Consider the following 27,931-nt stretch of genomic DNA (forward strand, 5'->3'; position numbering starts at 1 on the left):
AGGGCGGCGTACCGATCCCGGTATCAGGTCGCCGTGTTGTAACGGGCGGTTTCGGAATTTACTATCGGCTGCCGCGATCATCTAGATACGGATTTTCCAATATTAATAAACGCTCGTCGAGAAAGTGTGTTCCGGGTAATGGAGCGCTCATTTCATACGTTATTAGCCGCGGCGAGCGGCGGAAATTTCGACGTGGGTATTACGCCCGGGGCTACCATTATTCCTGACAGTGATTGCAGCACCGTAGTTTTCCACGTGAACCCGATCAGGCTTTTATCGCCGGACGCGTCCAAAAATTACGTTGGCGATCGATGCGGAGCTCAAGCTGAGTCCTTCTCAATTTACTGGACCGAGAAAGCGAGCCGCCGATAAAGCGACCGTCGATCGTTAATCGATATACGAACGTATATCCTCCTGCACGCACGTGGCGGATTTACGAGCTATTCGCGAGATGAGTCCCGGACAAGTTTTAAGCGCTCCCTTCGGGACGTGCGAGATCGTGCATCTTCAGCCTGAGGATGCCAGGCTAGGCGAGGAGGAACCCGGTTGCGCTTCTTGTCATTTTAAGGACGCTCCTACGGGAAAATCCTGGCGAGATACGACATAGATACGCGCGTTGAGAGGACGGGGGGTTGCGGGATGAGTTTGTGCGCACGCGGCAGGAATAATATTAATCTTCAGCAGAATGAAGGGGAAGCGTGAGAAGACATCCCGGCGAGTCTCTCTTTCTCTCTCTCTCTCTCTCTCTCTCTCTCTCTCTCTCTCTCTTTTTCTTTCACTTTTTCCCCCTTCGTTTATCGGCGTCTGGATGATCAGAAAGGGCGTACGACGATTTTGGAAGATGTTCGAGAAAGAATATCACTCCCGAGAGTGGTCTCGGAGATCGGAAGGGAGCCGAGATATCGATCGGCCGATACGCAGCGTGCGACGCCAGTTTCGTTGTCTCGATGTAGAACGAATCGGTAGAGCCAATTGAGCACACGCGGCTATCTCGAGAGGACATGGTTATTGAAGGGTGCTTTTATGATTCTTGCCTGGCATTTATTGAAGTTTGCGACTGCTCGCGCGCGAGTTTCATGAATGATCTCTGAATGGAAAAATCCTCTATTCTTCGTCAAAATTAAATCCTTCGGATGTTATTACTTATTACATTGAGATTTCGAAGGCATTCTTGTCTGGTCCCTGGTGGGAAATAATTGAATACCAAATGACAAATGTGAAGATATATGAACCGTGAAAGTGTCTCTATCTGATTGCTGGCGAAAAAGGATACGTTGAATTTTTCATTTTTGTATTATACATGAAGTATTATACGTTCCAGAAAGAAGGAGTATGCTGCCATCGGAGATGTAATTTTATTTGAAAAGCATTAGAGATGTCGATATCTTTAATTACGAAGATGTTCTATATTTACATTATTTATGATTTATTACACACACATATATATATATATATATATATATATATATATATATATATGCATTTATTTATTCCGGAAATGATTTCTCACGAACTTATTAATAATCCCGGATTTGGCTTTAATTCAAATGACGTGATTGCGACCAACGTCACAAATCGAATTACACATCTGAGATTTCTCGTCGTCCCAAGTACTCTTCCGGCCCCTTCCGAAAGGGCCTCCACTTTCGCGATCGGATGAGAGTTCCCTCCGTTCTTCTCCCGCGAGATGATAATAACGCGCCACGGGACGCGAGACGGGCTTATTAAAATACCAATCCGAGAGAATGCGGGCCCGCTGGCCGCTAGCCAGCTCTCGAAATAATGCCGATTTGTAACAGGCGCCATGCGTTGAGCTCTCGGCTCGCGACTATCAACTGTAGTAGCGAAACCGACCGCAAAACCGACCGCAATGGAATAACGAAGCTACCTTGCTCGTTACTCCGTAGGATATGTCGCGCGTTTTATGATCTCGCAAGACGGGAGTTTTACGATCTCGCTGAACTTCTGTTCACGTTAAACGCTTTATGTAGCTACATTTAAATTGGTTTACTTGAAAATGCATTGAGTTATTAGGAATTTCGACATTGTTGGTCTCGGCGAATTATACTCGAGTCCGTCTTTCTTCCTTTCTTTCTTTATTTGAAAAACAGGAAGCGTTTAGTTTACGCTTGTTAATATCACGAGCGGAAAACGATAACGCCGCAAGTTTGCCGTTTTTTTTTTGTCTTCTAAACCACGTGTTTAGGAGGCACAAGAATTTACGATGAGTCGAGAATTCGATCCTCGACGGCCACAGAAGGCCCATAAATCGCAGTCGTGTGAATTCGCGCGGCGATTCCCGTTCCTCGTAATCGCCGTCGCGCTTTTATTCGCGGAAAAACGGTGCCGTTGCGACGCGTCGTGAATGCCGCCGGCGGCGCGGCGGAACGAGAGAGGAGAGACACGTACGACAAGAGAGCGGAAAAAGGATAGGAAAACAAAGGGAAACGTCGCAGTCGCGAGTTCGAGCCTGGAAAACCGGCTAAAGAAAGAAAGAAAGAGAGAGAAGTCGAAGGAAAATAGGAGTAGACAGTGGCAGAATTCATACGAATTGGAGGAGGGAGGGGAGGGAGGAATACGCGTTTTACATTACGCGAAAATTCCGGAGTCCATTCTCGCACGAGTAAATCCCGGAACTCGATATCGACGGCGAATCGAAGCCGGCAGACTTGAGAGAAAGAGGGAGAATGTATGGGGGGGGGGGAAGGAAACGAAGGAGAGAACGAAAACGACGTTCAACGACTCGAGCAAATGATGGAATTTACGATAATCTTTTCTGACATAGCTGATGGTTGATTATTATCCTGCAGACTGCAGGTGGCCGTGCGCGCATTAATTTAGTTTTATCCGCCGACGTGCATAAATTGCGCGGATTTCCTCGTTCATCGTGAGTTTCTCGCGATTCAAGAGCTACTTTATTTTTTCTTTGCCGTACTTTTTCCGTTACACTTTATACGTGGAATTATACCTAAAAAAAAAAAAGAGGATATTGGGAAATAAAAAAAAAAAAGAGGATATTGGGAAATAAAGAGAGAGAGAGAGAGAGAGAAAGCGATCGTGATGATTTAAATACAATACATTTTTAATTAAAGGTGTGCGCGTGGCGAAAGAGATTAAAAGAATGTAAAGTTCAAATATTTTGAAATATGAAAATATAGAATTCTGATGCGACGTTGATATCGAATAATAATGCATGAGAAAAGCTTTAGCGACTGTGCGTCGCTCGGAACTCGCTAAAAGCATTAGCTCGCGCTGATTTAACACGTGCCGATTTCCTGCATCGCGTGCCGCCTTGCACACGTAAGCGTTAATAATTCTTGTTATTGATGTATCGCGTGACGTTCTGCTTGTGCTGATATGCAACGCACGGGGCGTCCCGATGGATTTATCTGCATCAGGGGAATTTTTATATCGCAGTTTCGAGGTTCGGAGATAAGAACGGTATATATAGCTTTGATTAGAAGCGCTTGATTGTCGGGATATTAAATACTTTATCAACGATATTTGTTGACGTGTATTTAATTCAGCCAGCTATAAATACATCGCCAGATAATACATAGAATATTACAAAGCAATTGTGAGATTTTCTTCGAACTTTTTTTACATATTTTTAGATTTTTATATTCGATGTGTATAGAATATAAATTTCTATATTTAATAGTTTTGCAGAATATATATTTTTCGCAGCTACGCGGAGCTGAAGAAAAATTGAAATAGATTTAACAGAAATATTTATTGAAAGGATGTAGCTATAAAAAATATTATTTGAAACAGGTATTTCGAGTAGTAAATATGGAAAAGAACAAATAATATTTAACATTTTTATGTACATTGACTTGAAATATATTTTACATTTCGAAATGTCATGAATAAATAAGTTTTTTCTATTTTCTATTGTTTATTATTTTCTGTTTCTTGTGAACGTACAAAATAGAAAATATTAAAATGGAACACAGCACGTCTCATAGATAAATTAGATATAACTCGATTTCTATAAATATGTTTTAAAATTATTTCACTTGTTATTGGTTATCCAGTTACTTTTGGTAAGAAAATTGAGTTACATCTATATATCTATGTATGAAATATATGCTGCTTTTATTTATTTTAGTCGTACTATTTCTTATTTTATAGGAAATAGTACAACTAAAATAAATAAAATACTTTTTATACTGTATGAAAAATAGTAAGTCAATAACAGAAAATAGGAAGAACTAATTTACCCATGATATGTAAAAATGTCAAATAAATATTTTATTTCAAGTAAAGGTATTTATAAATGGTAAATTTGCTTGTTTTTATATTTATTACACAAAACACTTATCCCAAATAATATTTTTGTACAGATGTAGCCTTTAAATAAATATTGCCATTTTCTGTTTTAACTATAATAATTTCTCCGGAACTGCAGCTATTTTTACTATCTTTCAAAAACGGAAATTGAATCGATGCCGACAACGATATAGAACAGAAAATAGTTGATAGTGATTCATTTATGGATATTAATTTAGAGCGCAAAAATAATTTAACAATTTGATCAATTTGCATTCCGAGCGTGATGACGTCCCGTATGTAGTCGCAACAAAAACTATACGAAGGTACAGGCGGAAACAGTGTTGCGGCATTGACCTTGGCTACGTAATGAAGCTCGTAATCGGTAACGAAGCAATGGAATTAATCCCTGAGCGATTGTTTTTAGCGTTTTCGTGATTATATCTAATCGAGATTAACCGTGGGTTATTCGATGATAACAGACGATTAAGCATGCGCTATTGCCATACGGCGATTTCTATTAAAGTTCAGTAGGGATTGCGCGATCGAACAGTTTGGGATTACAAACATTCGAGTTTCACGTCTGAAATAACTTGTATCGTTGTACGAATTGTTCAATTAATGTGCAATTCATCCTCAAAGAATTGTTTTTGGAAACCAATAATTATCGCTAATGGAAATGAATCAATTTTCATTTATCTCCTATATCGTTTAATCTAATTTTGCTAATTTTCAGAATTTATATTTAAACTGTTTTGAATAATTTGAAGTTCCAGCGAAGTCTCTTTGAATTGTTTGTCTACCAGAAAACGCAGACTGTTAATGCTAATCCGTTTACCATGAGTAAAGCAGATTCAGACACGGAAATAACACACGTGCGTTCGTGAGAACCCTGTTTACAGTCGAGACACATAAGCATAAGAATGTAGCGGGACGTTAAAGTATAATGGACGTGAGGTCGATAGGTCTTAGAAAGAGTCATGTATTTTGATGTAATGCATTATGTAATATTTCGTAACGGCAGAGTTATCGAATCTCGTATACGTCTTCTTAATTGCGAATCGAACTAGGAGTCATGAAAGTTCGCGATCACTTTTGTCTCATCCGCGAAAGAGAAACTACTTTGTCGACTACGTGTAATTACAGGATTTCAATTGGATCGATTGTTATGTATCGCAATTCCGATGGCACTCCGCGTACAGTACCATTCCCCCGTTCTCATGAACTTCCGAAGTTGCGTGGGCTCTCCCCCTCGATACAGTCAAACACAAGTGCAATCCGTGAGACGAGAGTCGTCGATCGAGTCAGTCACACCGTCTCTCGCGCTCTCTGTGTGCTGCCAGTCGTATGGAAAACAGAAGAGAGTTTATGCCGCGAGGAGGAGGGCTAGTGCGTACGTGTGTATTCTTAGGCGGCCGGCGAAATCGGCCGAGCAGCCGTTACTCGGCGGTGCATAAATAACTGGTGACGTCAGGTCAGGTACGTGGAACCGTGGGACGGGGTTCCTCACGTCTCGTTTTGTCTCTCCAGTGACTCTCGAACGCGGTGGCGTCGCTTCTCCCGATACCCCGGCGAAGTCCCGTCGGTCTAGAGCGGCGCGACGAGAGAGTTTCGAAATCAAATCCTCGCTCCGCGAAGAAACATTGCACGCGGGAAACATTACTCTTCCGCGGCGATGTCGCATCTTTATATCGAATTAGATCCGCTTGTCAACTTGAAAAATGCGAAAAGCGCGGGGCTTCGATCTACTGGAACGAGCATAATCGGTCGCACAACAATTTATTATGCAGATGCGAGAGAGCCCGTCAGAGTAAAACGACGCAATAAATCGCGGCCGCGCATTGCGTCTCCTCGACCCTTCGCGAGATCGTTCGCAAAATCTGAAAAAAAAAAAAAAAAATTTCTAGTGGCGGGCGTGACGTGGGCGCTATTACGAGGAGAAGGCGGAGGACGAGCAACTTATAACGAGCTGCGGAGCGGCGTACGCGATTTTCGAGAGGGAAATATTCTCCCGTTATCCCGTGACTTCGCCCGAGGGTTTTGCTTGCAACCCTCCCCCTCCCCTCCTCTGCTTTCCAGCCTCTCATCTTTTCGCCGGTAGTCTCACTTAACTTTCTTCCATCGTTAAGGGAAGATCGGGAGCGATCCAATCTTCTCTCTCGCGTCTCGCTGTGGCGGCCTATCTTTAACTTTATTTTTGTCTTCTTCCTCCCCCTCTTCTGATTGTCGGTTTCCTCGTTTCGCCGATCGATCAATAGATTAAAAAAAAAAATTAAAAATGTATATTTTCATCTCTATATTATATTAACTGATTAATCGCGATTATTCTCAGAACAATGAAAAGTTATGTATTAATGTAAATTCATTTTGTATCAATTGAAGTAATTTAGAGGAGTTGAACCATTATTCGTAGAGCAATTATTAATCTCGAATGATAATTTATGTGATTCTATATAATTAATATGATTTTTTGGTGCTGTAATATTGTCTGTTTTTCAGTGAAATAATTCTCTACGTATGTATTGTTTTAAATCTAATTGTTTTTATGAAAAGTTTCCCTTATGAAATAACAAGTCAGTAAAGTAAGCTCTCTAGTTTTAAAAAGGAAATTTAATCTACGTAAAAAAGGAGAAATAGGAACACAGAGAACAGAAGGTAGATAATAAATGCGCATTTCTTTTAACCTTTTTCTGTAGATATTATGAATACAGATGAATCCGCTTTACGAATGTTACCAATGTACGGGATTAACAGGCCCCGGCTCTTTGTAACTAGGATTACATCGCGATTTCATTCGATAAGTTTGCTTAATGGACGATCAACAGGAATCTTTTGCCTCTGGACTTCCATCTCTAGCGCGAAACTTTTTAATTAAAAGAACAGGGGACGCCGCGGGATATCTTTCGCGAGAAGTGGAGAAGTTCGTGGGAATATTCAGATATTCAAGCCACCGTAATACTCTCTCGCAGGTGAATTTATTTACGAAGTACAAAAGCGCGGGGAGAGAGAGGGGGGGGGACAGCATCGCGATTCGTTGTAAACGCGGACAAACATTCATAACTCATGCGTTTGTTAGCGCTCGTCGCGTGCGATGCTACAATTTTACTTATCACACAAACAATATATCGCTTTCATAAAAGTATTCGCGCTTGTAAAACAATTATAAATGAGACTTGACTTGGTATTATTATTTTTTGCGAACACAAGTATCGTTGTTACTTCTGTAGCTTATAATTAAATATCAAGTCGGTAAGAAGTATCCTCTTCTGAAATCAAGATGTAAACAAAAATTTGATAACAAACATCGAAGCCAAATTACCGCCAAAGGGTTCGGTAAATTTTTCTTTCCCCTATAGAAAAACTTTTCAGTTCTTTTTTCTTTTTTTAAAAAAAGAACTTCGGTCTTCTGGTTTTATTATGGTTATTATATAATGTAAGAATTTTACGGAAAGAGGACCATAAATGGCGTTAATCTAACGATACAACGGAGAACATAAATTAACGGAACTCTCTTTTTAATTGTGCTTATGTTAATCGCTGCTGAAAAGCAAGCTGAATTTAATTCGACGCACAAATTTTGTCGAATGTTTATGCATATTTGCGAATTACGACGGGTAACATGTGTATATTGTTGTATCGACGGTAATCGAGAGTCTCCAGTCGTAGTGGAAACAAATCGATAACGAATCTCACGCCTGAAATAAATGTACCCGTGGCGCGCGCGCTACGGCTGTAACGGGCAACTAATTTGCGTTCGAGCCGCGGAGTAATTAACGCCGGCCACCGGATCCGGCGTTCTCTCTTGACACCGATAAATTCGATGATGTTTTATCACTCCTCTCGCAGCCGCGACAATACGACGTAAATTTGTAAATTTATCGCTCCGGCCCGGTACAAACAGTACTGTTAAACTCTTTCATTCTCCGGAAGGCATAGCTTTCTTGTTTTTCACACCATCTTTTCAGCCCCAGTCAAGAGAGCGTTTCAACGCTCCTAAGAACTTTTATCTAGTTTCACGCGAAATAAAAAAAGGAAATTACAGGCAATCTATTGACCTTTCGATATAATGATCTTTGGGGGCTATTACATCGCGCAAAGTTACGCAGTCGTGATTCGGAGGATGAGACACACAATTGAATTATTTCCCTTCGAATTGGTTCTTTTTCACATGGTGCTTCGCGCCGGCGACGATGGTAACGAGGCCAGCGCGTGTATTTACCCGCGTATATAACCCATTAAGTATTACCTAACCGCATGGGCGTGCGAGAGTCGGGAATAGAGCGGCAGATGCGAGGTCGAGTGATGTCATGCGTTCGACGTTCTCCAAGTTCGTGGGCAACGGGCGCGCGCGCGTTTATCGTACGTGTAACGAGTTAATGACGCGCGTTTCGAAAGTATCGCTTTCCACGGCCGAGGATATGCCGCTGATGTTACGCATAATAGGCAAGGATTATCACATTCGTATACGCGAAGTAAACGAGGAGTAAAAAAGAAGAAGCGCACGGAGCGCGCATGACATGCGGGAATTCGATGTGTCTATTAAAGGGATCGTTTGTGTTCGCGTTGTGGATTCGCGAGATCATAAAGTCTTGTGTCATTCGCGATATCTCTTTTGCCTTCGAGGAACTACAATTTATCTGCGAGTGGTTAAAAATGCCGGTCTCGGGAGTTCGTGATTCAGCCATAGATGGGACGGTGCAGTCGTAAATTCTATGATGGGGTGTAGCTAGGGATCCTCTAGCGGAACCAATTAGCGAGACCCGCCTTTTCTTGTCGTTCACGTGGTTTGTTATCGTCGAGTTGAAATTCGTGCAAAGTTTACGCTTCCCGTCGCTCGTTAAAGAGAGAGCGTAATATGGCCGATTAATTTACACAGATGCATTTTCTTGAAAATCCCTCAAAGGGAGTGTCAATTAGCGAGTCAAGAGGCCTTGACCGGTCTCCTCTTTGCCAGCAATAACAACGGCGAAACGATGAAACGACGTAAAAGCCGAATCATGCCAGCGAGTGTCGATTGGATTGCGATTGTGATTGGTAATTAACGATTACTTTTCAATCAATTAGCAAAGTAATCATCGATTTAGATTAGCGACTGCCGTTTAAGAAATGCTCTATTTATAATCGTCAATCGCAATTAGTAACCAATTGTAGCCAACGAGGTATTGCGGTTTAATTGGCGTAACAGATTTGCGGCCAAATTCTGTTGATATATTCTGATGACTTCTTACTACATTCTAGAAGTATAATAAATATCATAGCAGATAATTTTTGCTTTAATATTAATTAATATTGATTAACATTGTTCGACATTTTGCTGGATATCTTCCGTTCCAGATACGAGACATACAAGATTATAGCGCCATTGCTACCACAATAGCTAACGCCAATCGTAAGTGTGATTGAGTAATTGTTAATCGCTAATCGTCAATCGCAATTCAATCGCCAATCAGCAATCGCTAGGATGATTTGGTCTTAATTGCGAATTGTTAATTACTGAATCGATTACTGGAATACTTCGTGTTATAATAGATGTGGATACAAGTAACTTCAATTTGCTTCTTTCAACTACTTTTTTTCTTATAAAGACTTTATTTAAGAAGAAACCGCTATCATAAGCGACCTAATTTTTATATTTCATAACAATTGTTTGAAAAGTCGATATTTATTATCAATTCATTGATCAACCCTCCCTTTCTCCGTATCTGTATGTTAAAATATGCAGGGTCGCGAGTACTTAATTTCATTTCATTGAATTTAATTACAACTCAGACGATTTTGATTTCCAATATTGGAACAGTCGTAAGTAAGTAATAGACTACTAATAAGTTCACGAATAAACGGGCCGATGTTTTCGCACTGAACTTTAGTAATTAATCGAGCGCGGCGAAAGAACGGCATGGAAGTAGGTGGCTAAAAGCGGTCGCGACCGTTCCAACAAACTCTCTTCGTCCACCCATTTCTCACTCCGCCAACCCTTTCCCACCGAGCTCTCCCTTGCAGTATTTCATCTCACTTTCTCGCTACTTCCGCTTATCCACCACGTGCGTTCCCGTATACATTAAATTACGTTCGCACATTTCAACAAGGAATTTAACAGGACGCAAAAAGTCTAATTACAGTAACGAAAGATCTCAGGAATAACTAATTTTTCATAGGATATGAATTTATTTCGCAGAAAAAAAATGTAGGAGAAAATGCTCTTAACATTTCGTGCATCGCATAAACGTGTACGTAATGCGATCGAATTCCATTTTCCGCTGATAGTTTTTTTTTTTCAGTAGAGAGTGATTTTTAGATACGCGGATTTGGAAAAGTCTTTATCGTCGGGAATGGAGAAGATTTCGCTGCACTTTTCGCAGACCATATACGCGAGAGCCTGAGTCAGCCAACGCGAGCAAGTTCCGAGGACATTTAAATTTATTTGGGGATAGCGTCGCACGGCGTGGTCGTAGAAAATAATATGAAAAACAAATCGAGCGCGATGGAAAACGACTTTTTCATTTCTCGACGCAGCTATATATCTCAAGTTCATCTTCTTAAGCTTGAGCACTTGATTTAATTGTGGGAATCAGCCGACCATAATCTATTTTCTCCGTACGGCGATCTGAGTCACGTTCGTCGGTTCACATAATTGCGATGAGATCCGCTTGCCAGCTTGTAAATAGAGTAGGATGAGGCCAATTCGTCGTACAACCGGAGAGTAATCTATTGGGTTGAAGCGAGTGAAAAGAGTGACAACATTCTTTTCTTACACGTGGCGTCATTTTCGAGAAAGTCGAATTTGAGAATTCATCTAGTATGTATGGCTAAACACAATTTAACTCTTACTTTACCGAAGACGTAGTCGGGTACAAAATTAAAGAACGAAAGCCAGAATGCCATTTAGGTCGCTGCGTACATACTATACATATGTACTCAATATGGCCTAATTATATGTTCTCCTCGTTTTTACAGAAAGTGTTAGAAAAATGAATAATATAGTGATTCAATATTACATTTATAAGTTTATTAACATGTAAGAATACACAAAGAACTATTTTTGCTGACAATCCAATAAGTAAATGATAGACTTATTTTAACTTTTTCCTTTTAAATGATGCATTATGAATCGGAATTTAGTAGGTGGATTAAAATTTTTGATCTGAAATAATAAAATTATCGAAATCCATTACAATCGATGTGTGTACTCATTATCGATCTAGGTTATATTATAGTTTTACCATATAGTTTTTTTCTTTTAACTGGATGTTATAACAAAAATATAAATTGAATATACCGTTGTAAAGTATAAATACAGAGCTACAATAATATGAATTACGGAGATTGATAAGCATCGTTTGATAGTTATAGAACACGGTAGTATATAACTTTCCCAAGAAATATTAGATCGTGAGAAACGTAACCGAGAAAATTCCACTTTTGATCTCACTATCAACAGCAGAATACACAAACTGAGCAATCAATTATTGCAAACAAGTCAGTTTGTACGATACGCTAGCGTTATTTGTTCAATTCACCATGTAGCTATTTAGAAACAGCAAGTAGGCCATATTGAGTTCACTTATCTTATATGTGTATGTACATATACGTACATAGAGTATTTTAGAAACATAATGAATGTTTAATAAAAAACGAAGGACTACTTTGACTTGATCGTGATGCTGATCGGTTTATTGAGGCATTATGTTGTCGCAGTTTGCGCATTTACGAATAATTTGGCGAACTTCTGCCAACATATTACCTGCGAATCGCGTGGAATGGAATTTGATCGGCTATTTGTGCCGTAATGACCGGTCGCGAGCAGCAACGATGTTTGCAGAAAGAACGTTCTTATTTGCGCCTATTACCGCTCGAGCCATATCTCCAGCGCGCGTTTTTGTAATAAGATTTATCGGGCCGTAGGCAGCGCTGTGTGGATGTATCTCGCGCGGTCTGCTTTTGGTTAATAACACAGCAGGTCGGGACGGAGCGGCAGATACAAATTGCGAACGGTGCTGGCGAGCGAGCGCGCGAGCTCGAGCGCGCGAACAATGGAAGGGAACGATGCCGCGCGCTGGCGATTGTGTGCCGGGCGCTTTGGAAAAATGTAAACGGAACGTTTGCTCGGCTTGGGGATTTCAAATGGTACGGTAACGGACTGACGCTGACAAGTTTGCGATCGATAATCCTATAAATCCGCCGTCGCTGCCTGCTCCTCGTTCGAGCGCAAATAAATCGATGCGCTGCCGCCACGCGCTCCAGTCTTTTCGCTAATTAACCTCTTCTTCTGCCGCGTTCTTCGAAACTTCAGTTGGAAGAGTTTCCAACGCGTGAAACGTCTATTTTTGAAATTCTGACCATTGTGAGATATTATTTTACTTTCATAAATGAACCTTATAAACATCATTAATAATAAAAAAAAAACTAAAGTTTTATTTTAAAGAATATATATATATTTTTGTTTGGCGGAGCGGATCAGTTGTATACAAATATTCCTCCCGGTTATTCAACCCAGCATCACCTTCGCGAAAGACGCGGGCGATTGACGCCAACTTAATTAAGGTAATAGCCACGCGAGTCATCGTCTAATTAATACACGGGGCTCCTTTCGCGATCGTCAAACTCATTTTTATCGTTTGAAGGATGCCGGTGACAAAAAGCCGGCGAATAGCGGCGCGGGGATCCTCGATCCTTATCGCCGGGCGGCTATTAAGTCGTTCCGCGTCGGCGTGCGGAAGAGGAGCATCCGCGAGAAAAGCTGTAACAGGGATTACGAGCCCGACACCGGTACCGCTCGGTCCGTCTTAATAGCTTCATTCGATCGCGAAGGGCCTGAGGGGTAATTGATGGCCCTTCATTGTGTCCCGCCGCGAGAGCAGCGTTCACCGAACGCGGCAATAAGAGCCAATGTCCCTCTCCCGAGATGGGGAAATTACCCTCTTGTGCGTTATTAATGGTTTCGTAAGCGCCATCCTGGTCAATAAGCAGCCGACAAGCCGAATTCCTGTCACGTACGCATCCCGGAATTGGGTGTATTATGTTTTCTTCGCTCCTCGCGCGTCGCAGCTTCGGCAATCACTTGGACAAATTCCCATGTAAGCAATTAAACGCGTTCCTCGCAGATACGCGAGGGGTGTCAAATTTTTTCTATTACTTTCAAATGCAGTAAAAAAACAATTTGTAACTCGTCACCATTTTTCAAAAATGTTTTGAGAAATGTCCTGTGTACATCCTTAAAACGGAAGTGCGTCGCTTTTAAAAGCTCATCGTAATTCGACGTAATGTTACAGTGATTCTCTTCGACGCGACACAGCGATCGCTATGTAGTACGATAGAAGGGTGAACTAAGGTTCAGTGTCCTCCTTTGACAAAGAAATATTCTGCGCGTCTTCGTGTCTCCCCTCCCTTCCCCTCCCCCCGTCCGCGAACGCTCGTAAAGATCGACGCGATTTTCGCTCACAGCGGGGCTTTATCACGGTTTCTACACCGATCATCCGTTTTTCTCAACAGGCGTCGTGCCTCGTCGCCACCCTTCGGAAGCAGACGAAGACAAAGCACCACGACATAAATAATTTATCTCGGAGGCGGTAGCGCGGCGTGACGCAACGCGGCTACGTCGACGGTGTGCGTTGCATTAAATATGAAATCCAATATAAACTTTCGAAACGATATAAACCTTAAAGTACCATCTGGCCACTATTACGTTGCGCCTACATTCTCCCTGCGCAATAGCGCACAACCCTCTAATCATTCCCCGTCACTTCTTTACAACATTAGATGGTTCATTAAAGTATATTAATCTAAACTCCGGGGAAGAGAGTTATCTCGCACAGAAGCGCTTCGATTTCGTTTAGGAATAAATTTATCGCACTTGACGTTTAATTGAATAAGTTACAAAGCATATGGCGCTTGACGAATGTAAAACTCATCTTGCCATTTTTCTCCAGGATGCAGAGACAAAGCCGGCGTAGCTCGGAGGTGGAGGTTGCGCTTATGCGCCCTGTAAGCACAGCTGGCTAATAGCCTCGGAGCCCGTCCCCGACACCCTGCAGCCACACCAGGTAGGAATCTTTCGTTTACCTTGTATATGCGCGTGCATATACTCCGCGTCGCGCAGATAGTCTGCCGTCCGCCTCTCGTGTTTTACTGCACAAAATCAGGATCGCCGCCGTGTTCTCCCGAGCGTGAAAATATCCATGCTGTGCACGCCCTTACACGCGAGGCGGTAATTAGCCGTTAATCCTTTCGCCCGAGAGAGATTAAGGAACGTTCGTCGAAGCGAAGTAACTTGCGTCAGATGCCTTTGAATATGAAATTGTATATATTTGTTAGCTAACGTGTCTCGCGTTTGCACAATTATTATAGATCGGTATTAGGAAGTTTACTATCGGGAAAAACATAAAATATCTGGAGTTTTTAGGGGTTCCTTTTTAGTTATGAAATTTTATTTATTCAGAAAATTTTTGGAATTTCTTTATTTCTGTCTTTCTGAATGAAGAAAATTGTTTCTTTGATCACTTCTTTATAATGAAAAAAACTGTAAAATGTTGATAATTGATTAGCAACAAATACGGCATATATTAATTGCGAACAGTTTGTTATACGCCATTTAGATCATATTATGTCTTTTTAGTATAGTACTTTTTTCAAATTTAATATTCAAAAATTAAGTGATTTTTCTTCGTCATTATGTAATTAAGGAATATTAACATGCGCGTATAATGAAATAAATTTATTTTAAAGCTGTATTTAAAAAACTTTGTAATGTTTCTGGAATTTTAAATGAAATTCTTGGACAATCTGGAAATTCTCAGAAATTTTTTTTTTTTACAAAATTTGAATAAACATCTTGATTATTCATGAGGGCTAATACAAAATACTTTTAGAATATGCATATTTGCAAAGTATCTTATTGAAAAGGTTTTTTTATCAGGTCCTCTATATCCATGGAAAATTACCTGAGCGTTTTATCTGGAACCAACACATTTTCTTAATTGCTTTCTTGAAATTATAGGCTTAAGCAGTAAACATAACTATTACCATTTGTTGTTACGACAGGAATTTCGAAAGTGCCACTCGGCCATTATCGCATGATAATGGAAAGAATACAAATAGACTCGTTTACATTAGAATTTCGTTTGGTTAGCAATGAGGACACTTTCCTTGAGCTTTCACAGTGTGATTAAACCTGTGTCAATTGAGAATAAGCAACGGTTAAAATAAACTTTTCCACTGACAAGCTATGTTTCCTTCGACAAGCTAATTCGAGGTGATAAAAGGTAAAGATACAAAAAAATAATTTTTTTAAGTGTTACATATATTTATACTTAACATTATGAAGCTTCTATTTTTTTGTTATTTGTCATAGGCGTACTTAACATGTATTAAAAATTGTTCTTTTTTTTAATCCAAGAATAATCACAAGAAATATCAGCATTGAAAGAATAAAACTCACATTATAGCAAAGGTTTTTACTGATCTAGAATTTATATTTATTTTTTATTTGAAAATTTTTATCATAGAATCAAGTCATATTTTCATAATATCGATCTGTTGAAACTAGCTGGAAATAAAAAACCATTTAGATATCGTTTATGTTATAAAATCAATCAAGTATGATAAGAGTTTAAATTTGAAATAATAATACGAATTTTTGAATGTGAGATTTGAGTTAAAAAGTTTAAGCCATTAACCTCTTTATATAATACAAAAAGTTTATATTATTAATATGTATTTTTATAAAAAAATACTTTATATAATTTTATATTTATGTAATATAATAAATACAAATATAAATAAAAATATTGTAATAATAAGCTTAATGTGCTTCTTCTGTTTATTTAATATTTTCTTGGTTTTTCCTTATTTTTTGAGAAAATATTGATAAAATCTATATACGTAATGACTTTTGATATTAATAAATTATAAAATAATCAATAATATGTGTACATATGTATACATAATACATGTCTTTAATAATAATGACTTTTAATTGGAGTAGAAAAATAACTCCAGGTGATTATTTATGCGAAAAAGAGTATCTATGTCGAGGTCAAAGAATATATTATTCTGTAAATAACTTTATATTTATTCCTGCTTTGAATACATTTAGATCTAAAAGTGCATAATGCTCTACCACATATTTATAGTTTTAATTTAAAGCAACGTATGTTTGGGATGCGAATGATCGCGTTATACGCAATAATATCGCGCGAGAGGAATTGCGAATTGAGGCGATAATAAAAAGTATATATAGAGCAAGAGAGAGAGAGAGAGAGAAGCGGAAACGGAATTCGCTGCCTTCTTTCGCGAACCCAGCCACCTATATCTCGAAACTATGCGCGCGCATAAATTGCATAATGCAAATCAGCGTCGTTCCGGCCGAAAGCTCCGCGGGGGGGAAAAAGATCTATCAAAATTCATGGCCACCATGCCGGTGGATAGCGGAGCTTTCTCGTGTAAGCGCAACGACCGTTTCTTCCAACTGCATTTTTCGGGGCGGGCTCTCTACAGCTCCGGATCGTCGCGCCGGGAATTCCCGGCATCGAGTGGACCGAAGCACATCCTCGCGCCCATTCCTCGCGTATTCTGCCCGGGGAACAAAGTTTTATCCATCGTCGCCGAGCTGGCGTATGCACGCGTCCGGAGAGATGCCATTTCTCTCGATGCACGCCTCTTTTCTCTGTCGCAGCACAGAGAATTGCAGCGGGCGAGATGCATTTATTCATGTTTCGTCGCTTCTCCTTCATCGCGCTTCAAGGCGCGCTGTCACGGAGACCGTAAGTGCTTTGCGCATCTCTCTCGTGTGTTTCGTTCTCGCTCGCGAACAAGTGGGTGTTCATGTTCGCGGTTACGCGTTAAATAAATCTCGTTCGGTGCTAATCCACGAGTAAAGGGAGTCGGGCATTTTGCGCTTTCGATCGATGAACGTGCCACATGCGTCGCGACTGTGCACAAAATCCGCCGTATTTCGGTGTAATTTATTCTGACGTCATTTATTTCGGTTGCACGATTGTAAAGTACGGTCGACGTAATCTTCTCCGCGGGACGCTCAATGTAACGCAAATAAAATTTTATTTAAGACAAATAAACAAGTTTATTGCTTCATATAAGCACAGATCTGACCGTACGTGTATTTTTCGACCAATTCGCTGTTCAATAGAAATGTTCTTGATACGGGATTACGTAATCCCTTTCATGAAATTAATTTGATTTTCATAAATTTTGCTGATGAGAGAGTTATTTGCGTTTTTCAACGAAGCGTAGAGAATTCTAGCGCAATTATGTTAGAATTTCTCCGTTATTTTCACTAATTTGAACTGCTGTGCAGTCGTCATTGTGATAGCTTTCTTTGTCAACTAAGAATTCCTCCAGGATTTCCGGAATTCCGTTGATGAAAGACCAAGTTTCCGTGCGCTACGGGCGGCATATTTTTCCATTTTCTCGATGCAATCCACCGCACGAAATTGTTCAGGAAAACTCTAGCAATAAGGCGGCGGGACTTCGGATCGACAGATTCTTTTTTATTGCATCTCCGCGCATCTCGATTGGATGCATGTGTCGACTCGCTCACACATGTGCACATATCGGACGAATTATTCCTTGGAAAATAAGCGTGCATGTAAGATGAGATGTTTTTAACAAAATATCTACTGTCATTGATAGCGCTTAGGAATTATTAATATTAATATTAAATTTGTGCGAAAGTTCTGTTGGTTTGAGAGGCAACTTTTATTTCCATTGTCCGTGCCCGCAACACTATCTTGTTTAAGAGACACTAATTCCTATAAACAAATATTGCTCTATAAAATAAGAGAAAGTTTGGTATTGATATAGCATTCGTGAAAAACTTTTGTCAAGTGAGCATAAAGGCTGTAAACTTTCAATTTCCAGCATGGAAAACTGACAAGTTACAGCCGCAGTGTGTCTTAGGTCAAATTCAAAAAGCAAACCTGATATGTAACTTATCAACTTTCACGCTTATTTGGCATCTTTTTCTCTTGAAAATCTTTTTCAAGAGTGCTATATCAATATCAAATTTCTCCTTACTTTATAACTTAATCATTCTTTGCTGTAAGAATTAGTATAAAAATGGCTGCATGCATGGACAATGTGAGTTTCAGCATATTTGGAAGTTGTCGCTTGAAAAAACTGCCAAAATTTTTGCATATGCTTGATATTAAAAAAAAAAAATAGGTAACATTGAAAATATATATCTTATTTAGAATGAGAAGAAATATCATCACAATAATACACTACTATCGACAGTATCTTAGAATTAACAGTAATTAATTTTATAGGTATCACACAGCAATAATATAATTATCGTTATCGTTAAAATTATATAAAAAATATATTTTGCATAAGAGTGGAATGTCTTTGGCACACTGTCACCAATTATGAAATATTGAAATAATAATAAAATTTGAAATTATTAATAATTAATATTGTATCGATATTACAGCTAACGCATAAAAGTATCATAAGAATAATTTTTATCGCCGATGGTATCGACAGCGATGCGTTATACAAATTTTATAAAAGTATTCGCACTGTCGTGTTTCATAATCGTGCGCGAATGTCGGGGACGTATCCCATTTCGCCAGAAATCTTCGATAAACACGTTCACCATGCGCGTGAATCGGTAGTATCGAGTATCGGAGCGACCTTAGGATTTCACGTAGAAGCCTCGACGATTTCGAGCGTGAGCGAGGCCGACGGCGAGCGAATGAAGGAGACAGTAGATTGCGAGGCGGAGCGAACGATCTCGCCTTGCATGAATATTCAATATCGAGAGCCGGCGTGATTTCGCAAGCTGCTACTCTTTATCGAAACTTTCTCGTCGCTCGGCACCGTCATCGATAACCGTCCGCGAAAGGAATTCTTTCTTTTTTCACGATTCCGCCGCGTCGCTTGGGAAAGCCGATATGTTTATTTCTCCTTCTCTCTCACTGTTTATTTACGTGCTATTTGTTTATTATTGTTTGTTTATTGCTCTATTGTTCATTCTTCATGCATGAAATCAATAACTTTGATTTCTTTGATTGCCGTTATGAAGTTGTTTGGTATGCATATCGGCTGGTATGTTGGCAGAAGAAACTTTTTCGTTATCTTGTTATACCAGAGAGCACAGATATATTTAGGTTTAATGATAATACTTATTTATTCGCTGTTTGCTCTCGTAATTGTTCGTTTCATGAATTATATCTATATTAATTCCGCGCGCAAAATGGATAATTTTTTTGTCTTCTGCTGGTTGCGGGGCGAAATTCTCATTACGCTCGTAGGATTAATCGACTCGCTAACAAAGCGTCGACCCAGTTTTTAAAGTTGCATGAATCGAGTCGATCGCGGTAAACCGCGGAGTTACCATTTCAATTGTCACTTTCGCGACGCTTAATTATTCGCGATTTTTTTCGCTATTTCTTCCTTCTCGTCTCTCTTCATGTTCATTCTTTAAAAATTTACTATATTTATATCGATCGATGCGCGTCGATTAAAAATTTGCGCCATCAAATCAAGTGACGGTAGAACGCCGTATTGATTCGTTTCCCAACTACTTTTTTTTACATATTTGCGTAATATGATTAATTTTTGCGCACGATGGCATATAGCTTCAATATAAAATTTTATCGATATCTTCATTGTTTAAACGGGAAATGTCGATCACACATTCTCTATCCTTAAAGTACCATTATCATCATAATGCACATTTCAAGTTGAATAAATTTTAGTTATAAAGTTCTTCAAAATAACGAGTGCCTAGAAAGAAACAAATTAATTAATATAATAAAATTATTTTGTTAAATCAAGTTATTTTATTACGTAATAGTAACAATAATGATAAAAAGTGAAGTTTTGCTAAATAAGTTGTATCAAATTAATAAAACAATTTTCAATTTTACGAAAGTTAAACTTTGTACAGAGCTTCATTTGTACTTGTACATTTGCAATAGAATTATAATTATTAAGGTTCGCACACTCTCGGCACGAGGGTTGCTTTCCCTATAGTATACGCAAAAGCGAAAATTTGGCGAATTAATTCCCCGGGAACTTCAATCGTGCTCGTTTGCCGGGGGCGGAAGGACATGTCAGCTGCAGCAGCCGTCGCCGCTTTTGTATGCATGCTTGCGGAGGCCGTGCAACGGGGAAATTCGGGGCCTGGCGTCGATCGTCCGCAGTAGCTAGACCAGGAATTTATCCACACGCGCGCTCGCGCCTGCCGGCCGATATTAGCAACAACAATTGGCGATAACGGGCGCCGATAAACACGCCCGTTGAACGACGTGTGGTCGACGCAGCGTAACGAAACGCCGTTCTCGATGAAACAATGCGGGACAAGCGAGCGAGACGAGCTTTTTTCTTTCTCTCTTTCCCCTCTTTTGATACGTGAAGCACTTTTCGCGCTTCAACGAACAAGATGTGCGTTTCTGTGATGGCTGCTCAGTTTTTTTTTCCTCTCTGTAAAACTAATTGCTACGAGGTAAAATTCAATTGATCTTTATTTTTTTTTTTACAAGCACAAAGAGTTAAGAAGAGTTGGAAAATTAGATAATCTTTGGCTAATTCGAATTCCCTGTGCGAATATTTTACTATCGATAACAGCAGGTTAATTACTGATCGCTCGGCGATAATCCCGTTGACGAATCGATGAACGGAAACGATAACTCTCGTGTCGATTGGTGAGCACAGGTGGTCCATCGCGGTCATAGACGTGACCGCGGGCTCTACGTTGTATCGATGATGCATTTGCGCGAATACGGATTGAGTCGAACGTGTTCGGGGACGGGCTGTAATTATTTGTGTCACCGAATCCGTAAATCGTCGCCGTCACTCGCCGACGGCCGCACCAAAAAAAGCGCTAAACTCGCCGCGTGGTCATGAATTCTTTCCCACCGCGCTAGCGGTGAAATCTATTTCACCCGCTCGAAATTCGTGGCAGAGAAGATGACACGCGCGCGCATACACTCGCGTCGACTCGCGCTGTGTCGCGTGTTCGTTATTTATCGCAAATTCGGGGAAACGAGCCAGAAATATACGCGAGAGTCACCGTCAGGAAATGCAGCTGTATGCACGATTTATTCAACAGTTTTATTATCGCTCGCGTTGAGATGATCGTATCTGTGTTCCTTAAATACATCAAAATCGATAATACCAGGGTATTCGCGAAGTCTTTTCCTAGCTCCTGTATTTCGGAAACGGTTTAAAATTATGAAACACCGCGAAATATGCTCTCGATCATTTCGAGGGGCTATTCTTTCAAGGGGTTGGGAGAGAGGAGGAGTAGAATAGCTCCTCCAAATAATCGATCTTAAAAAATATACAGAATATTTTTTTAAGTATGTCACATGTCTCTCGGATTTAGATAGATGGAAGTGATAATGTCCATTGTGTTCTCTTCTCCATTGTGTTTCCTTATTTTTTTTTATACACTAGATAAGATAAGCGTCGATTTCGCGCGAACCTTCATCGATGACGCGATCGTCGTAAATCCAGATAATCGGAGAACAACGGAAAGACTCTCCCGCTTGTTCCGCTTGGACTACGCGCCCGGAGCGTAGAGATTTACTCTTACGTTTTGCGTCTTAAAAGAAACGCAAGTTTATTTACGAGCGCCGATTGTGACGAAACGGGCGTGATGGCCCGTAAATCCATCAGCTGAGTAATAACGAGCCGAGTGCAACTGCGGGCGACTCGGCCCTCTCGTTCGCGTATCCTCTGCTCGTACTCTCTCTCTCTTCTCGACTCGCCTCGTTCCGATGATAGTCGCCGCCGGGACGCAATCGATCGTCGTCTCGTTTCCATTCGGTCGCGTGACAACGTTTGCGATCGACGTGTTATCTCGACGCGTTCGCACTGCAACCGGATCGATCGTATTGCGCCAAAAGACGCGACGTTCATGAACGATTATTTTATCTAATTTTTTTCTATTCACGAGGTTGAGTCAAGTTGACTTTTCAAATGGAAAAGCAGAAATGGAGATCTAAAAGTCTTTTTAAAACAGGAAACGCAATCATTTTACCATAAGAATGATCTGCATTAATTGTATAATTCAGTTAGATTAATATTAATATCATTATCTATTTAATATTATTAGATCAATATGGTTTAATATTATTATATAACTGTAATATATGTACTTTAATAATGAAAGTATATTCTTCCGCATGTACTGCGCTTGTTTTTTTTGAAATAATAACGATAATTTATAAATATTTATAAATATCCTATTTCTCCTAGAAACTTTCCTTTACTTTCTCTAGGAAAAATTCGTTTTTATTCGTTACTTACGGATCGTAATTCATTTTCTCCTGTCTCGTCTTTATGTAAAAACTTTGAGCAAGTCTTCGCGTTCGGAGAGCTCTATCAATGTTCCAGCCTTTCCCCACGTATCGAGCGCGATGAAACTTGGAATTATGCGAGCAGCCGGCAACCGCGAATTTCGGCGTTACGCGCGAAAACGTACAAGTTACGCGCGGAGATGTCAGCTATCGTGGTGAAGAATAACCCGCGGGCGGCCGTACGTATAAATTCAAATGACTCGTTGCACCGCGTAAAGCGACGCGTGAATATTCATCGGCTCCGGCCTGGATTACTGCGTACCTCGTCCCTACGGGACATGTGTCCGCGTCCGTACTGAACCCAAGAGAAGAGGAAGGGACTGGTTTTCGAGATCCTTTTACACGCGACATTTCGGAAGAAGTTTAGAGAAACCTAAGCCTAAGCAATTCCTCATTTTGCCAGAATTGGCGAAATACGACGCAAATCGCGACACGTTTGTGCGTGTGTTTTTTTTTTAAGTTTAACTTTCTTAACATTACGACGTTTTAAATCTCGCTAAATTTTTGCTGTTTTCACGTTTTTCTGATACTACTAATTTGACAGATTTAAACTTTTTTTTATAAACGGATCAGTCAGTTCTTATAAATTTTTTGTTGCTGGAAACGAACCCGCAAACAAGATTACTCTATCACATCGCATTTTTGAGAAAATTTGACTTACAGTTGTCAAAATGGTGTTTTTAGAATATTTTTAAGCTAAAATATCTCAAAAATGTGAAGTGATAAGACAATTTCATTTACGAATCCGTTTTTAGCGATCAAAAATCTGTAATTGCTTATAGCCTTAGCTTGCTACATAACGATTTCTGGAATCATCAATCATGAATCCATAGTTAAAATAATGAAATATAATTTGTTTAAATGATTGTTTAAATAATATATGAAATAATGTTTAATTTAATAAAAACTAACAGTATCATTGGATTGGAGAAGAAAAGCACACATAAATAATGGTTTATCAGTATTCTATTTGTATAAATGTAGACATTACCATCCTCTTGTTTTTATCTATCTAATTATAAGTTTCGCTTAAAATAGTTTTGCTTAAAACAGAATTTATAGATTTTTGATTGCTGAAAACGAATTCATAAATGAGATGTCTATCACATTATTTTTGATATTTTTTAAATTCAATTATCTCAAAAATGTGATAGAGCAGTTTCATTGCAAATTCGTTTTTAGTGACAAAAATTATAAGATTTAACTAATATGATTTGTATTCTTTTTTTGATATTAAATAGTGTAATTTATTTGTTGAGGATAGTTGTTGAAGAAATGTGTAGTTCTTCCATCTGTTTGCTCAAGTTGCGTATTATTAGTAAGCAAAAGACGATTACGAGGCGAATCGCTTCTCGAGTTACTTCCTTGTTGATAAATATTTATCAGCATTCGCATAGTTCCTCGACGAAAAGTGGTTGTGCAGTGAAACCCACATCGGCCCGAGAGGATTCAGCGTTATGATCCTTGGGATTAAATCGCGCCTTTGCTAATCTAGCTCTTTGGCGTCATTGCGGATGTAGGACGATAGGTGTTATAACTTGATGCCCCGAAAAAGAGTACTTTAAGATTTATAACTTTTAACATGGAAAAATATACATATTTTTAAAATATATATTAATATATATATATATATATATATATTATTTTGTTCTAAATATATATGTACATATATATATTATTATGTATATTCTATAATTCTAAAGATACTATAAAAACATTTTTATATAATTTTGAACTTAACATGAATCTTGCACATTTAAGAAACATCATATTACGCAAAATGTTTATTAATAAAATTGCAAATTTTAATATCCACGTAAAGATGAAAGTGTGCTTTTTAAATTTAATGCCGTTTCTAAATTGCCAGACATCTAATTGAAATAAAAACAACTCGATTTAAAACGATATCTCTTAGTCATAAGAAACGTAAAATATGTCAGGGCATTTTTTATTTACGCGTATTTTGCTTCCACGAAAAATCTGAAGATCGTTGATGTAAAAAAACGCTTTGCATGCAAGATAGAGTAAATAACGGAAATGGAGCGGGGTATCTGTGCGTCGAGATCTTTGCGACTCGAAGGAGATGCAACTGCATTAGTCTCGCGCTAATGCGGGCACGCAGTGTCTCCGGCTCAGTTCGAGTAGGGTAGACCAGAGTGCAGCGAATTGGCCTTAATACGGCCGTAATATCATCGCACTATACCGTTCGCTGTTTTCGCAGCAAAACCAGTTTCGTCGTCCGACGAGTGTACATTCTCAAACGCTCGTTTGCATCTACGATAAGCGCGCGCACGCGCGCCTCCAGCCGACATGCACCAAGCTGTTATCATTGTCGCTATTAATTTGCGGAAGATTAGTGGCCGGCGAATGCACGACACTTAAGCGATCATTACAGCGATTATCGATCGCTTCGCTAATCGTTCCGTGAAGTTCTTATGTTATCGGCTAATGCAATTATTTTACAGCATTAATAATGCACAAAATTAATTATCAATAGAATAAAATACCGTAAAAAGCATCGAATTGTATCGCATGTTATATATTATTATAAAGCGACGTACAATATTAATCGGGCCTCGCGAAAATTATCATTTGCAAAAAGGAAAAATTTATTTGCAATGTTTCGAGACAAAAGTTGAAAGATACGTGGACTTAGCTTGCAGTAAATAGTTATAATAAGAAAACACGTCACTGCGTAACTCCGTTCATTTAAATCTCGCTGAGAAGTTCCAGGTTTCCAAAGGGTTTACATTCCTCGAAGGTCGACGAAGGTGGAATTTAAAAAAAAAATATATATATATCCGCGACGCGCGAGAGTGATTTACTCAGCGACGAGGCAAAATGATCGCAGCAATAAATCCGAACGAATCTCGAGACCGAATCTGTAAGCGAGCGTATGTAAATAAAGTTCTCAGCGACTTCTCTTAAGCGCGTAAAAAATCTCAAGGCACTTTTCTTTCCGTTCGTTTCGAAGCGAAAATCTTCGGAAAATCGAGTCGACGTGAGACTCGAGTCCACCTGCAATCTGGAAAAAGTTTTCGACCCGTCGACCTTTCCCAGTTTCTCTCCGCTATAACGATGCCCGAAGACTTCGTTGCACTTGGCCGCACACCGAGACACGCCACTTTACGAAAGCGAGAACAACAAAGCGGGAGAGAGAGAGAAAGAGAGAGAGACGACCTGCTAGATGGTAGAGAAAAATTGATAAGAAATGCAATATCGTCAATGGCGGTGTACTATTAACCGTCTTCCAGACGTATCGGAAAACCAATTGGAGTAGAAGGGATGAGGGAGCAACGTTAAAGTTTTTAACGACATCGAGATCGCATCTCTGGGAATGTTTCGAACGCAATCGCTCTTTTCGAGAACGATCGAACTCTCGAAGTTTGGAAAATATACTTGAGCAAATAGATAGACGCGCGGAAGCTTTTCCGTTACGCGAAATACCTTATTAATTTTAATTGACTTTATCGTCGCTGTAGAGCGGGCACTCGCGACACGACGACGGAGTCTGTTGAAGCGTGGAAGGAGAGTTCCGTAGCTTCGTATTCAGGGACGATAACGATTTTAACTATCTACCAAGAATGCGGGAACAGCAAGGAGATGAATGGAATCGCGCTGATATTTCGTTAAATCGTCATGCAGGTCGCGCTTCTTTCTTCGCAACGATATTCCGAGTCTCGGAATTTTCGTTCACAGACGATACACGCCGTCGAGATCGATCGGTGACAATAATTGAAATCATTTAGTGGCCCGTGGCGTTAATTTTCAACTAGAATCGATCTTGGAGTACGCGCGATGCAGGTCGATTAACAAAGCGCGCTCGATTGATCGAGAAATCCGAGCGCAAGCTCCGATGGCATGCAATACACTTCGACGTGCTGCTCTCCCACGGAGCGAGGCGACGCGAGAGGCAGAAGGATCGCAGCCGTTGTCCCCGAAATACGCGAACGGGAAGAAACTCTCTGAAATTCTCCGCGAGCTTGTCAAAACTCTCCGCGTTTCCGTTTTTAATGAATATCTCGCGAACGCACTACAAATTCAAGTGGGTAGTACGTGTAGTCACTTTGTATGCATTTGTATATTTCACGCATTAAATAAAATTTATGCACTGAAAAAATGATGATCTGATTGTATTAACAAAACTTGTATGATTCTGTGAAAGCAAGCAGAATTTCTGATTATTATAATAGGACTCTGGTTATTATAATCGGGACGTTTGATCAATTTTACTAGAATCTGGTAATTCCTACAAGATTTCTGATTCGTCCATCTTCGAACAGACGTATTGCTTGAATTTACCAGAATAATGCAACTTAAATGATGCAACACGACTCTTTTTCGGTGTGCGTGTAATTCTTGTATTCTCTCTTCCTTTACACGCTTAGACGTGTATCAATATTAAATTACACTAAGAGTGTAAAAAATACATGCACATAAATGCGTATAATACAGTGGAGCCTCCCATGTCCGAAATAATAGGGAAACAAAATCATTCGGATAAAGGAAGATTTCGGTTAATAGAATAAATACATTTTTATATTAAATTTCATTTATTCAAACAGAAACTTTAATTTTTAACAAAAAGGACTTCATATGTTAAAAAAAAACTGAAATTCTTTACGTAAAGAAAACAAAATTAATTTCACAACATGTTATAACATTCGAATAGTAAAACGGTACGTCTGATATTAAGTATTCGGATAATGGAACTTCGGATATGGGAGGCTCTCCCCGTAATATAATTTTACACACAAAAATACACACTTGGATTTGCAATGTAGTGTCCCTGAGATCGAGTTGCGCGCTACGAAACAATAATGGTTAGGTTATGTTTCGGTTAGGAAACGGTAGTAAACATGAACATCGATATATTTCAGTTGCAAGTCCAGAACCACAAATCTTGGCAGTGATGTAAAACAATCGACGAGACACACGACGCGAGTGCGTCGTGAACGATTAATACCGCGCGAATAAATAACAACAAGATAGGTTACTTACCTCTCTCCCCGATCGCGCTGCCCGGCGCCAACCGGCGCCAACCGGCGTCGACCGACGCCGACTGCGTCTTCCCCACGGAATCCTTCGCAGCTGCTTCTCCACGGCACTTACACACGATCTCACACGCGCGCGCTTATTACCGAAACGCAACGAATACAGAATCAATTGCGCAGGCCGTACGTAATTCCCGATTAAACGCGATTCGAAAGCGCCTCGATAGCGGGCGGCGTCAATTTCATTCCGATTTACCGCGCGAGTCAAGCGAGAGTTAAGAGGTCGAAATCGAAATGGCTTCTGTGCACGCACAGGGTATTTGACGCATGTTGTAATACGCGTTA

The 27,931-nt window shown here is 39.8% G+C and overlaps 1 protein-coding gene across 2 annotated transcripts in view; it reads left to right on the plus strand.

Moving 5' to 3' along the window:
* LOC105201123 (mucin-12) overlaps nucleotides 1-27,931 on the plus strand; it is a 101,536-nt gene that overhangs the window by 14,618 nt on the left and 58,987 nt on the right. For both annotated transcript variants that reach the window (XM_026132832.2, XM_026132831.2), the window contains exon 2: nucleotides 14,199-14,312. The gene's annotated coding sequence lies outside the window, so the exon portion shown is untranslated. The remainder of the gene's footprint in view (nucleotides 1-14,198; nucleotides 14,313-27,931) is intronic.

This window comes from Solenopsis invicta, chromosome 1, assembly GCF_016802725.1.
Source record: "Solenopsis invicta isolate M01_SB chromosome 1, UNIL_Sinv_3.0, whole genome shotgun sequence".
Lineage (NCBI taxonomy): Eukaryota > Metazoa > Arthropoda > Insecta > Hymenoptera > Formicidae > Solenopsis > Solenopsis invicta.